This window comes from Lissotriton helveticus, chromosome 3_1, assembly GCF_964261635.1.
Source record: "Lissotriton helveticus chromosome 3_1, aLisHel1.1, whole genome shotgun sequence".
NCBI lineage: Eukaryota > Metazoa > Chordata > Amphibia > Caudata > Salamandridae > Lissotriton > Lissotriton helveticus.
Window position 1 is genome coordinate 1857658282 of NC_136061.1, and position 14803 is coordinate 1857673084.

Genomic DNA, 14803 nt, shown 5'->3' on the forward strand with positions numbered 1-14803 from the left:
AGGGGATACCAAGATACCATCCCCAGCGATCCCACTGCAGAAGCCTAGGACCCTGCCTGGAGAAGTGGATTCCCAATCATATCTCTGTCTTAACACAAAGGAGCATTGAACTTCGAAGTCTTCTGAGCGGTTGGTGGGTGGATGTTGGAGGTTTGTATGTCTTAAGAGGAACAATCTTTTTGGTTGTACTCTAGTGGCAATATTGGTCAACACCCTTTGTAAAATGCATGTACCCTTCAAAAGGGGAGTCATATTTTTCTCCACCTCTAGTGTCTTGTGCAGGATGAATGTGCACTTTGAAAATTATCTTTGTGTCTGTTATATGGATGTGCATTTCAAAGTTAGCAATGTTGACGTGACTGCACCCCACACCGGATCCTGAAGCCAATGAATTTTCCTTTTCATTATCTGGCACTTATGGGCCGGTAGACAAAACTAGTCACCAAGTCAGCCCTCTTTTAGGAAGAAGCCTGCAGAAAATACTTATTGATGAAAGAGGTTGTTATATCCATGTCTAGCTTGCGGCTGGAACAGGGCCACTGGAATTATGAGGCAGGGAGGGACAAATTATGCGGGCGACTAAATTATGCGGAAAGGATAGGCAAATTATGTGGCACAATGCGACATTAACCGTGTCTGACCAAAGGTTGCACCTCATTAGTACCAGGTTACTACTTAAATGTAGCAAGAAGTAAACCCTTGCAAATGGCGTTCTACTGAGTGGCATCACAGGTCGCTGCGTCTTTAGTAATTTTTGAAATATTTGACCTAGAATTTTTTTTTTTTTTAAATCTGCAGGTTATGCAGCAGATGTTGGATTATGTGGAAAATGTGGCAGATGCCTAATTATGCGATAAACGCAGCGACTGCACAATCGCATAATTTCAATGTCCCTGGGCTGGAATCACTATTCTGCCCCAGTATAAGCCAGTTTCAGAGCACAACCACTGTGAAAAGTTCACGAATCCGGCTTTCTACACTGACTGGCTGAGCACTAAAACTTTTAACATTTTTCTCTTGGGCAGATTGAATCTGAACCCCTGTCCTGCTGCCATACAGTTTCATGACATCATGGCCCTTTGAGGCAGTGTATAAAGAGTTTAAGTACTGTTGTGCATGTATCTGCAGTGATTCCTGGATGAGTCTTTCGTGACTTGGCAGCATCTAAATCAAGTGTGACCCACCACAATCCGCATACCATGGTTGTTTCACTGAGGAGAGAGTCACCGCCTATTTTCGTGAACAACTTTTGAACAGTTAGACCTAGAGACTTAAAATGTTTCACAGGTCTCCCTCTTTTTTTATTTTAAATTTATTTAGGAGTGCTAATAAAGTGTTAAAGATTTTATAATGCTACCTGCACATTGAGTTTAGTTTATGTCTGATGAGGAATTGTTTTATACTTGAGCCGGCTCACCCTACACATAACCTACCATGACCGCCGCAAAGACTACTACTTAGGACTGCCAAAAGACCATACTTTTCAATCATAAAAAAGGCCTCATTTGGAGTTTGGTGGAGCAGAATCCCTGGCGTGAATCGGTGGTGCTCCCACCCTGTCCAATTTAGAGTGTTACACAGGAGGAGTCTTGTGGCCCGTCTACCAGTGGCGGCTCCTCCGCTAAGGCAGAAGAGCGTCGCCCCACTGCTCAAAAGGAAATATAAAATTATAATAACGTATCGTTATTATCATTTTATTCTTACTATTCCAGTCAGTGGCTCTTTTTAATGCGAGCGGGCTGGCCAGAGCAAGAGGAAGGAATGGTGGCACTCTCTTAGTGCACATGACTGTTTGGCCAGCCATCTTGGTAATGTACAGCCTGGTGGGGAACAAGCACAGCCTCCCTGTCTCCGCTTGAGCGCCGATCCACTGCGCTCAGACCAATCACAATGCTGCATTGCAGTGTTGTGATTGGCCATGGGGAGCCTGGGTACTTCCTGGTGCTTCCTGCTGCCACGACTGGAGACAGGAAGAAGGAAGATGAAGAGGAGGGAGGTGAAGTGGCAGCCGGCTGTTCCCAGGTAAGTGCTTTTTTTCTTTGATGTCAGTTTCGCATACATCAGTAAAAAGCAGTTAGCAATTTTACCATTCGAATTACTCAGAGTTCCAACTGTTCTAAAATCACGCAGTATTTATATACCTATCAAACACCTGAAACTCATTTTAATGAATCATTTTCATTAACTACTCCCCATAACATTAAGAACTCAAGACTCTTACTGTTAATTGAAGCAATACAATAAGTTAGCCATCTGTTAATTCCAGGTTATCTTCTGTCTTTCTTCTTACTGGGATTTATAATTGTGATTTTCTTTACATATTTGTAATGTATTCTATAATCCATTTGATTGCTACATTAAGACACATATCTCAGAGCACCAAATCATGTCTAAGAAGGGTTACCAGTATGTAAGCAACTTCTTATATAGTTACCTTATTAACATAAAGGGTATTAAAAGCTAATGGGCTGATTGTTCTGTAGTGCCAAACCTCATACTTACAACCCCATGTGCTTAAAATAACTTACATCACAAATGTAATATTTGTAGGTGGAGCCATAAAGTTTATGATGCTCTACCCAAAATTATCCCATGTTGATCTTACGGAGTGTAGCATTTGGCATGGCGTGATTATTGTGCCAGGAAGAGATGCACTGTTTCCCTTGGGTCACAACAAACGCAGAGCACAATGTTACGATTAAGGTCAGTTCCATCAACCTCAAGGTTTTCTCCTGATGGACTGTGTGTCTATGCATTGCGATTAGTTGTGAACCACAAAAGGTGAAATTCTTTGGATCATTCACGTGTTGTGTTTTATAATGCTCAGTTACTAGTTACTTTTGTGTTATGGATTGTCTAAATGAGTTCTTGGATTTGTTTCTTTAGTTTTCTGATGGTATATGGAGGAGATTGTAACTGCGATTCAGTGCATGAACTACAGTCCCCAAGAAAGAGCTTGTGCAATCAGTTGTACACTGGTTCACTAACCCCGTAAAATCATATTCCAGGCTTACTACACAGAGAGATGTGGTAGCGCTTGCAAGTGTAAAACATGTTTTGCTCAGCATTCACTCTATTTTACTTTTAATGGTCTGACCAATGATGTTTCAAGTTATGACAGCCCCACGATTCGCCAACAACTGTATTGCCATTATTTCAGTAAATCTGTGAACGCTGGATCTATAGTCAACACCAAATAGTGTCTCTTAACAATCTGTTCCAGTTAAAAGTTATGAACTATAGAGGGACAGAAGCATGCTATTTAAGGGATAGTCCTGATTTGCTCGCATCCTGATAAAAGCCATTATTAACAATTGTTTCAAATAACCAAGGCCAACTAACTATTTTGAAGTCATGACCAACCAGGCAATTCTGCTTGCCCTGCAGTAGGTCCTCAGAGAAGATATGCCATTTCAGATTCAGTGGATGTGCACCGGACCCATGAAATTCACTAGTTGCTGCAATTGGTTTTCAAGTTATTTCCGTGATCAGCCTGCTTTCGACTCAATCTAATCTCGAATTGGAGGTATAAGAAGAAGGGTTAGATTACACGTCATTCCAACTGTGTATACTTTGCCAGGCGATGACAGCCTGAGCTCGATGTATACTGTTGTGCTTCTCGAGCTCTTCTAAAGACAGCTATTGTTGTCCATTGGAGTATTAATTTTCCCAAGACTTGGACTTCTGTCTAAAGATCAAAAATAATTTAAAGTATCAAGCAGAAGATAGAAGACCGGATACCAGTCCACGGTCTATTGCGCAATTTGTCCTGTATTTAGCCCTGAGGAAGCCCGTTGGCGTGAAACGCGTTGGCTGAGGCTGTGTGCATCCCTCATCCTGTGGAATTAATAAAGAAGAATCCTCCACATTGAAGACTCTGAAAGATTCGTCATTGGTTGCATATTATATGCACTTTTTTATGTGCCTCTCTTTGCTTTTTAGCTAGTATAATGAGAAATCCCTGATACTGGTGTTCATGATATTCAGATTACCTTACTGGTATTTCAATTGCACCAGCATGGATGATTCACACCCTTTCTAAATAATAAATAAATAAATCATCAATGTATCTGAGCCATGTGCTTATTTTAAAAGGAATATTGGAACAGCAATGGGGACATTGCTAGAGTCTAATCTCAATAACCACTGCACAAATTTGCAAATGATGGGGTGAAAGGCGACCCTATTGCTCTTCTATATAGTTGTAGATAACTCTAACGGTCAAAGGAAAAGAGTTCCTTGTCAAACATCAGCCCCTATGTTGATGAACATTTTGTTGTCTTGTAAGGAGTTTGCTGAGCACCCATGCAAAAAGTGTTGCTTTGCTCTGAAACCCTCTTTATATTTACGATATCGGCCTTATTCATGAACAGAAAATTTAAAAGTATGGGATTCACTAGCTGCAATTTTCCAGACATACTTCTGGAAAGTCATGTATTCCCAAGACCTGTACAGTTTTCCATATAGGGTATCTCAGTCCAGGGAGAATGAAGACTCTTGATCAAATGCAATTTTTTTCTCTGTAGGGAAAACAGTTTGCTTCTTGGGGAAAGCCATTGAACTACGCCACCAGCATGTCTCGGGTGATCCGTTCTCCTTTCCATTCTGGAAGGTGAGTTACTCCAGACCTTGATGTGAGTAAATCTCTGCCCATTTCCAGGGCTGATAGCGGCCTGCGACAAGTTTGAGAATCCCCACAAACTAAGATGTTTTCGGATGTTGCCAAACTTGCATAGAAAGCCCACTAACCAGCCCTTAAGTGTGATTCACTACTGGAGATATCTCCTTGCTACATTTGGTTGCAACCTTATGTTTAAACGAACATTTATGAGAGATTTCCCTTTGTGTATGGGCCTTAGATGTTCAAACCGATATCATCTAGAGTCAGTAACATGCTGCGTATATTACACCAAATCAACTGAACCTGATTCAATTCATTTTTTGTATCTTGAATTTAGGACTACAAACCCTTGATAAATGGGAAAGTAAATTAAGTCATGTAAAAATAATGGGTCGTGAATATCGCAGGCAGAATATCCATGGGACAGAATATTGTGACAATATTATCAAGGGACAAAATATTGACAGGCAAGTTTGCATATATTTTCTATATGTAACTCCACATATACATACCTTATTGATATATATATCTTCATGGTACGTATATGTGGAATTAAGAACTGTAAATCCTCACCCCCATTTGTATACTTACCTCTTCAATATTTTGCTTCTCGATATTCTTGTAACAATATTCTGCCCCTTCAATATTCTGCCTTCGAAATTCCGTGATACAATCAAAATAATATATTTTGAAAGAAAGCCTGTAATTCACCCCATCAGTCAAAGCCTTCTGATTGGCCAAGCCAATCTTCGCATTCCATAAAGGATGCTAAAATGAATAAACATCAAACTGAGTAATCATACTGCACTCTGGCATGATTAATTGATTGATATTGGGGTGTAATTTAGGGTTGTACGACACAGCCATGCTTTCCTTTACCATATGTTTCTTAACAACACAGACAAAACAATGAATGCATCTGAACCACACATTCCATTTACAATGTAAGTCTTTACAACGACTTGCCTTAGTGGGGGGCTGGACTTTGGAATAGTATAATTTACTATCCCAACTCCAGTCCCTGCAACAGTAGGGAAGGTGTTGGACTTTAAATTCCAACGCTGTGTTAGATAACGCATGTCGTTGTAATGACTTGTGTAAATGAAATGTGTAGTTCATACACGTTGGTTGTTCCACCCACATTGCAAAGGCAAAGCATTGTTCGGCAGTTGTGGTATTTGCGGTTTCCTGTAACTTAGGTTTCAATAGGGTGAAACTGCATGTATGCCCTCATTCCTCGCTGCAAAATTCAGAACTCATGCCATTCTAGCTTAAACAACTTTTGCCAGGCATTATCTGGTGAAATTTAAACCAGGAAAATCAATTGATCTGATTGAAATTACCGGCTGGCTTGAGATTTGAAATCAGACACAAAAACCTCTTAAGCCCAATTTCAGATTCAGGCACCTGGGAATGTGCAGCTAAAATTGGTAATTTGTATATAGAGTGCTTGAGGTACAAAATGAATGACTTTTTTCAAGTGTTTGAAAAGGGCAGTGGGAGAGGCTGTGTATGTTAATGCGAGCTGCCAAGCGTTACATGGCTCGTCAGAAGAGAAGGCGAGATGACAAGCTTAGCCAGTACACTCCATTTTACGCAATGGACCATTTCACTTCCTGGGTCAGAGCTGAGGGATGCCTTGCCTCGAAACTGGGACAAAGAGGTCCTGGTAGGCAATGTCGGGTTGGTAAGGCAGGCACTTGTACAATGGTGGCTGATTTAGGCTGTCTGCGCAGTTCAGATGCCTTCAACCGCTCAGTGGGGTCCTGAGTGGCCTTTCCGGAGGCAGATGGGCCTCTATTACCTCCCTTTTACCCATTAATGTATTCAGATTGAGCAGGAGGGGCATCACTTATATTCAGGTGTGCTTCACCATTGTAAACTAATCCGTGCACAAAGAGCCCTGGCAACATTTGCATTTTTTTTTTATCTCAGTGAAGCTAAGAAAACATCCCTCTTTTACAGAAACCCCCTCCTTCTTTTTAGAATACTTAAAACATTAAAGCAACATTTTGAGAAAAGGCGCAATTCGCAAATGTGGGCCACGTTTTTTTTCAGGGCGCCCGGGCCTATTTTTGATCCCAATCCAACCCAGCTGGTAGGTGAGACTTCCGCCACCACATACCTCCTGTCTGATTCGTGTCAGCACCAGGTGTATCTTGTCATGTGCTGGTTCGGGCGGTTTGGCTTGTCCTTGTGCTGCACTAAGCACAGACAAAAGGCGAATTCCTGTCTGCCCCTTTCAACATGACAACGCTTACTACGTCTGCCTCTGCTTGTGTCACTCACCATTCATGCTTACTGGGTCGGTTTTCTTACACAGCACAGATCCCCAACATTTGTGAATGATTGGCTCAGCAATGCGGGTAGTTCAAGGTTATGTTTAATGTCAACCAGAGCGCAAACAACCTGCAAGCTGAGATGAGCAGACAGTTCAGACACAATGCCCATTCATTTCCTGGGCTTCTCAACTGAGATTACCAAACACTGCCTCTTTTTTTGTTTTATATTTCACAAACTAGACCTGAAGTTACAGGGTCCTTTACATGGGCACCTGTTGCAAATGGGCACATTCATTTTTTTGTTAGGCACGGGGAGATTACGTGATTTGCACAGAATCACAGGATTGTGAGCGTCCCTGCCGAGACTCGATCCCCAGCTTCGTGGTCAACCGCCCTAGCCCTTAGGCCACATCCTCTCCCCTAGGAAACGATGGGTCATTTTCTATGGAGTGAAGAGCCACCTTCGGGGCTTTGGCTTGAGGCCAGTAACTTACCTCACACAGACTCATCAACTCAGCAGCTGTGGACAAAGTGAGAGAAGGCTGCATTACATATGGATTGGTAACCCAGAGGCAAAGGTTCAGTGCAGGCAAACATGCCTGCACTGAACCACCGATTCCAAAGCGTGCCAACGGGAGAGCTGCCGCGTGTACGAAACAGCAAAACAGTTAAGGTGATGTAAAGGCAATCGTGAGGGGGGGAAAAGTAACATGAACATTTACAAAAGACGAACTGTGTTCGACTTGCACGAATAAATTCCATCAGGAAGTGAGGGTGAACCACTCCCTTGGGTGTCACGATGATTTCAGAGTTGTTCTCGAGTTGTTGCCAGAGTAAACGCAGACAGTTTCCATGCACGCCCTTGGTTTGCAAGACTGCATTAAAACTGGTTTACCTGTTCTCCCAGCCTGCCCCATCACCCCCACCTCATTCCTGACTACAAGGGACAATTACACCTCCAATGTTATCTATTCCCAACTGTCGACCAAGCGCTTAGAGGTGATCCAGGTTACTTTCTGCGCTAGATGCAAATAATTCTGTCCTTGCTGCTCCTTGTTTCTGTACCTTTTATGCTGTACTGCAACGCTACATTAGCATTCGTTACAATTAAGTCATCAAAAGTATAAACGACTAGAGTACTGGTGTTAGGATAAAGTATTTCGCAGCTTCACTTGGAGCGGGTGGGGGAGATCTTGAATTTATTTAGAGTTAGTCGCCCCCACTTCCGAGCCATTTGATAGCTCTGAAGATGCCCCATGTCACGTGGGACATTTCAGTCAATCCTGTGTGGTGTGTTTTGCGTCTGTGAATTATAGTGCCACTTTCCACAATCTTGTTAGGAGTCTGCAAATACTGCATGCAAATTGCATTTCTTTCAACCCGTCATAGTTGTAAAGATTGCTTCTCTGATTCTGGTCATGTGTCATGGAATAGACGGCATCAGGGCCACTGTGGATGGCGACTTAATGCTCAAAACCATGAAGGCTGCTAGCATAGTGAGCTCCAAAAGATGGCGGCTGCCTGTGACCTATTTGAGTCCAGTTGGCTAAGAGGTCAAGACTGTTGTCACTCGAGGCGTGGGGTGCCAAACCAACTGCGTCAATGAATGCGTAAAGCCAGGAGTGCAGAAAAGTGTGGCAAAGCACCACAGACCACGCTTTGACGCACATGCGCCATAAGCGTTGACAATAAATACTGATGACTGGTAGCTGGGGGTACAGACATGAACCTAGATTACAGAGGCCAGTCGGTGGGCCTGCAGGCCGCGGCTGGAAACCCGCATGACCTGCAGCCACTCTCCGGGCCTGGGGACAGCACAGCACACCTCCTGTGCAACCGCACACCTCCCCTGCAACCGCACACCTCCTGTGCAACAGCATACGTCCCCAGCAGCCGCACACCGGGTCAGTGGCTAGGTCTGGGTTTACTCTGGAAACCGATGAGAGGCGGCCACTGAGCGTCAACACACAGATTGTAAACACACATTCTACAAGCATCTACAACATGAAGGCGTTAATGATTTTCCCCCACGCCAGGAATGTTCTCCTGCCAAGAATCTGCCACCTCGAAACAGGCCAGCCCAAGCCTTCCCCTCAGCGGACAACCAGGTGAAACTGACCTTTTACCAACAGTGTTATTTCAGCAGGGGCAATGTTCAATCAAAGCACACAGGGTGTTCTTTCACCCTCCCTCTCTCGATGCACACACACACACACACACACACAGTGATTTATTGTCTCCTGTCTATGCACTTTACTGCCACTTATGACAACTGTCAGGCTGTATTTCTTTTCGCTCTCGTTCTTACTTCCTAAAAGCTTGCATCATACTTTATCTCTTGCTTTCTTTCTTCAAAATGTCTTTAGATCGTTAACTCTCCGTTTTTTATCTTTCGTTATTCGTCTTTCTCTAAACCCAACTGCCTCCTTGCTCTCTCTATTAAACAAATCATCACAGACAATTGGCTTTCTCAAACCCCGCCCCCACACATTTAATTTCACAAACAACACAGAAGCTGTCCAGTCTGATTTTTTCCCCTCTTGTTTTCGATCGCGCTTCTCTTTTTCACTGCCTGTTCACTCGATGGAGAGACTAGATACACATTTTCTAGATTTCGCGCACACTTCCTCCCTGGCCATTCGCTGCTGTCTACGAGTATAAACCGAGGCGCCGCGAGGTCCCTCCATCTCACCCCATGAGTGCCAGGTTTGGAAAATGCAGAAAGACAGGCACCACAGTGAACTTACCGGTTCAGCGAAGCGTGTCCTGGCCGTCTCGCTCTCCTGTTTTAGATGTCCTTTCCGGTTAAAACTCCCGCGGTCATTCCAGCCTAACCTCCAGGACGCTCCCACCAATCGATCCTCGGCGGGGAGCAGTGTCTGAGATCCTAGTGCCCGGGATACAAGTGCCGGTCTGAGGTCAGCACACCTCCTCCTGGCGGATGGATGCTGCGATGCCAAGCTGCGGCGCCCTGGCCCTTCGGTCAGGGAGAGGGAGGGAGTGACAACAGGTGCACAGCCGTCCTCCTGCACTGGTGCGCAGGAGAGGAGCCTGGGGGAGAAAAGGCAGAGCGGAGGCCAGGGGGCGGGGCTGGAGCCAGAGCAACAGGTTACTGTATAATGAGGCGAGCCTCGCCAGCCGGGTCGGCACCGAGGAGCGTCACGGGTCCCACGGCAGCGAGGCGAGGGCTGGCCTTGCTGCCTGTGGTCGTCACCCTTTGTATCGGACCCAAAGAAGCACGTGCTGCTTCTTGGACTCCTCGGCGGGGTTGTTCCCGGTCAGCGCCTCTTTTCCACCTCTTTACAAAGGCGCATTGTACTGACAAGATTTTAACTCATCCTGTGCTGGCTGTCATAGCGCTATAAACATCAACTTTTACAGTGCTATTACGTATTGGACTTAAGCCATTTATACATTGAATATATGCAGCAGACTCGAGTTTCTCTGCTACAGAACGAATGGTATTATTAACGAGCAACCAACAATATAGAACTCATCAACCCAGGAAATATGAATGACCGAGCCAGCCCTACGAGATTCTAGGTTTCTCTGGATCGTTTTTCCCGCTGCTACACTGATCTTTCTCCCACCGCCCTCCTGTAATATGATCTTTGCCCATTCAGCTATCTCACCAAGATGGAGACTGTAATTTACAAGAGACAGGCTGATCTCGGCAACAGGTGAATTACTTTATTCTCTGAGGCTGTGACTGGCGATCTTAAGAGCATTAAGGAGCATGACAGAGTGTCTACACGTAAAAAGAAAAGAGAAGGAGAGATCAGTAAGCTTATTTTAAAACTGTCTAACAACAAGGATTTTGTTGCGAGGAATGCTGATAGAGCAGGTGATACAGATTTATGGTGAAGGCACATGCTTTTTACAGAAGCCTAGTGTCATCTAAATGATTCTAGTCGTTATAAGAGAATTGATATGACTGCTTACATAAAAAGTAACTCAATCAATCAATTATTCTTTATTTCGATTCAAGACAAAACCATAAAAGATACATCAACAACACGCACATACATTTATACAATGCATATAAGATTCTAAATACACTGGCTCAGCATCACACTTGGGGCTAAAAATCCAAATTGTTAGTGTATTTTCCATACAAAAAAATATTATTATAAACATTTACATACTTTAAAACCTAGACATAAAAGTAAAAAAAAAAATACACCTTGTACAGAAGTCATTATTTCTTATTCTTAATCTAGACTTGTACGTGGTTTTATAAAATTCAATATTGTTCCTACATAGGCACGCCAATACAAATATTTTAAAGTAGAAGAGTGAGTTAGTGGTTTAGATTTTTACATTTGGAACTTAAAGTGCATGTACATAATTATAATCTTAATCCAATTTTTGTTCTTACAAGACTTACATTTAATAAAAACATACTGACACTGAAAACGATTTTTTGAGATGTATCCTTTTTCAATATTCTACCCGTCTCTGTACAAACGCTAATATTCAAGTTATGGCAAATGGGTTTGATCTATTTACTCCTCGGTTTGCCATATGCAGGGCAGAAGAATAAAACATGTAATTCGTTCTCCTTTGGTGCATTTTGACACAGCTCGCAAGATTCTTTACTATTTCTATCACTATTTACTGTCGAAATTGATGTGTTTGCATTAATATTTAACACGCCATACCTGAACTTCATATACACGGTCTTAGCCAGTGGTGGATATTTCTCATCCATAAAGGATTCAAAACTGGCTAGGAACTTGGGGCCAGATGTAGGTAGCCCTTTACCGGTCGGTAACAGCCGAAAATCGGTATTTTCGGCCGTTACCGACCGGTATTGAGCAATCGGGATGTAGGAGACCCAAAATCGTCCGATTCGGTAAATTTACCGAATCGGTAAAGTTACTGAATCGGTAAAATACCGAATCGGAATATATACCGAATCAGTAAATTTACCGAATCGCAACGGTTTGTGAATCGGTAAATTTACCGATTCGGTAAAGTTACTGAATCGGTAAATTACCGAATCGGTAAATAAGAAGTGGTAAAATTGAAGATTGAGATGTAGGTAAGTTCTGAAATACCGAATTAGCTTGAAATTCGGTATTTAAGAGTCGGTATTTACCATGGATTGAAATCAGGTGGTAACCAGGTTCAGCCTACAAAAATGGACCCAAAATGCAATTCTGTCTGCACAATGGCGGCATTTCATGTCATTGGAAGACGGCTACGGCTACAGGAGGAAGGAGAGAGGGAATGGCAGAGAGAGGAGCAGGTCTACAGGCAGAGGGTCACCTTGTTCATGCTCACAGAGGCAGAGATACTGCAGAGGTACAGGTTGGCCCCAGACACCATCTTGGAGCTCATCAGGGACCTCCAACCACTGTTGCAGCACACTACCCCAAGGGCACATGCTATTCCACCCCATGTGCAGGTGCTGTGCAGCCTCCACCTGCTTGCGCCTGGGAGCTACCAGAGCGTGGTTGCTGCGGTAGGTGGGGTGACCCAGAGCAGCCTGTCAAGGTTTTTCCACAAATTCCTTGATGCCATGTTACAGAGGATGGAGCATTACATATCTTTTCCTGCTACCCATGCTGAACTGGTTGAAACAAAATCTGACTTTTACCAGATGGCTCGATGTCCCAATATAATTGGCTGCATAGATGGCTCGCACATTCCCATTTGTCCCCCTACTGCCACAGAATATATCTACAGGAATAGGAAGTCCACCCACACCCTCAATGTGCAGGTGATTTGCAATGCAAAGTGCGCCATCACTGACATTGTGGCAAAATTCCCTGGGAGTACCCATGACTCCTATATTTTTCAAAACTGCGGCATCTATGCACGGCCGACTGCAGGGGAATTTGGTGAAGGATACCTCCTAGGTAAGACACAGTGTCTGACCCCCATAATACCTATTGCAGTAAGAAGTACATGTATGCATGTGAGTAATGTATTCCCTTTTCCTTTTAGGAGACAGTGCATATGCCCTCCGCTCATTTATACTCACCCCCTACCTCAACCCCTCAACACCCAGCCAAAGGAGATATAACCGGGCCCACAAAAGCACACGGAATGTCATCGAACGGACCTTTGGTATCTGGAAAAGCAGATTCAGATGCTTGCACAAGAGTGGAGGTGCAAGGCAGTATACCCCCATCACCTGCTGTAAGATAATTGCTGCCTGTGCCATGTTGCACAACCTTGCTGTAAAGAAGGGTACTGAGGTGGAGTTGTCTGACTACGAGGATCATGACTACGACATTGCTGTGCCTGAAACACAACCTGCTGGAGTGTCAACACCAAGTGATGGCAGATACAGACGTGAGGAGATTACACGCAACTATTTCTGAGTAAGTAATGAGACACAGACAGGTAGTGTGGAACAATCAGCCCATAACGCACCGGATGCCCAGGCTGTTGGCGCAAGGCGCCTCTTAGTTCCCATCGTAAATAATTACCAAATGAAGAGACGGGCACTGGAGACAGGAAGACAAGGAAAGAGGTTTATTTCTCATGAGGAGAGCCTGTCATTTCGGACACTCACATAGTGTCTTCGGGAGGTGCTCTAACTAGCCTCTCTGAGGCCTGGTCTTTTATACACTGGTTTAAGACATGTGAACGCTCTTTATTACAAAAAAGACATTGTGAAGTATGAAGATGACATCCCCGGCTCCCCCCCAGTTCCGGCTCATTCCAACACGTGGCTACAGTAGAGGCCCTTACCCTCCATACAATAGGAGGGGGCTGTCACGCAGCTGAGTGTTCTGCTGATTCTATTGGAATGTGTGCGCCTGATTGAATCTCAGGGGGTGGGGTGGTCATGATCAATAGTGGCTCCTTTCAAGAGAGGCGAGTGCATACAGTAGTGGGCAATAAACTGTATCCTCAGGCTAAGGGATGACCAGCGGTCCATGTGGACAATTAGGTTCAGAGGAAGAGGTAATCAAAGGAGAGATATTCATGAAAGAAAGGGTCAGTGTGGAAAATCGAGCGTAGAGAAAAGGGTTTATCAGAAGAGGGGTATTCATGGAAGGAAAGGAGGTGTTGGTCAGGCGCGGGGTGTGATTCCTAGAGACAGAGTCATGCGGGAGGGGAGGGCTCATGACTTGTGCATGTGAGAGCGGGGGCGGTCAGGGAGCATGGGGGAAGCTTGCAGGGTCAGGGAAGGGCGCTGATGATCGATCGCAAACAGAGAGACCATGGTACCTAAAATGGCTGCTGTATATATGTGTGTATGGGTCTATGCTGGCAGGATAACACAGTCAGTGTTTTGCAATATCCATTCTGCGTACGACAAGAGGTACAGTGAACACAAATGAACGCCGCTTATGTACACATACATTGCCATTTTCAACAGTCGCCGCTTTTTTACATAAGCAAGTTCAATTTCTACCTAGTCGATGCGATAGGCAGAATGCAATACATGTTAATTTACATTTGTTGGGTTCTTCATACAGGCCTAGAGATCGGCATAATATTTAGTCGGTATAGAATCAAGTTCAGACTTTTTCTCCGGTGACATTAATTAAGAGTAATCTGATACCTTCGGGTCTTATCAGTACTTTGGAAAGCTAGATACATGGGTGACCGATGAAACATTTTTGAAAGCAATAAAAATTGAGGGGGGAATTCAGTTCGATGCAAACAACTAGTCAAGGGGTGGGTAGAAAAGTTCAGGAAGGGGGGGGTCTTAGTGAAAGTGTCTTTTTCAACGGCGAGCCACAACTGGTAGACTCTGGTAGTCCATTTTCTTTTCGTTGCCGCTTTTGAGCACCGGCGGTGGAGCTATAAGTCCAGCTCGGATTCATCCTTACGCGTTGCAGGGTGCGATCAGTCCTCTGCTGTTAGATCACAGTCCTGTTTCCTAACTGATCTTCTTAGGGGTGCCTCATGCTGGGCACCTGCGTGTCTCTCTTCT

At 44.1% G+C, this 14803-nt stretch overlaps 1 protein-coding gene across 1 annotated transcript in view; it reads right to left on the bottom strand.

The window, feature by feature from the left end:
* Nucleotides 1-10239, bottom strand: part of EPS8L2 (EPS8 signaling adaptor L2) — a 411521-nt gene extending 401282 nt beyond the window's left edge. The window contains exon 1 of the mRNA XM_078682812.1: nucleotides 9651-10239. The gene's annotated coding sequence lies outside the window, so the exon portion shown is untranslated. The remainder of the gene's footprint in view (nucleotides 1-9650) is intronic.
* Between the last annotated feature and the right edge of the window lie 4564 nt (nucleotides 10240-14803).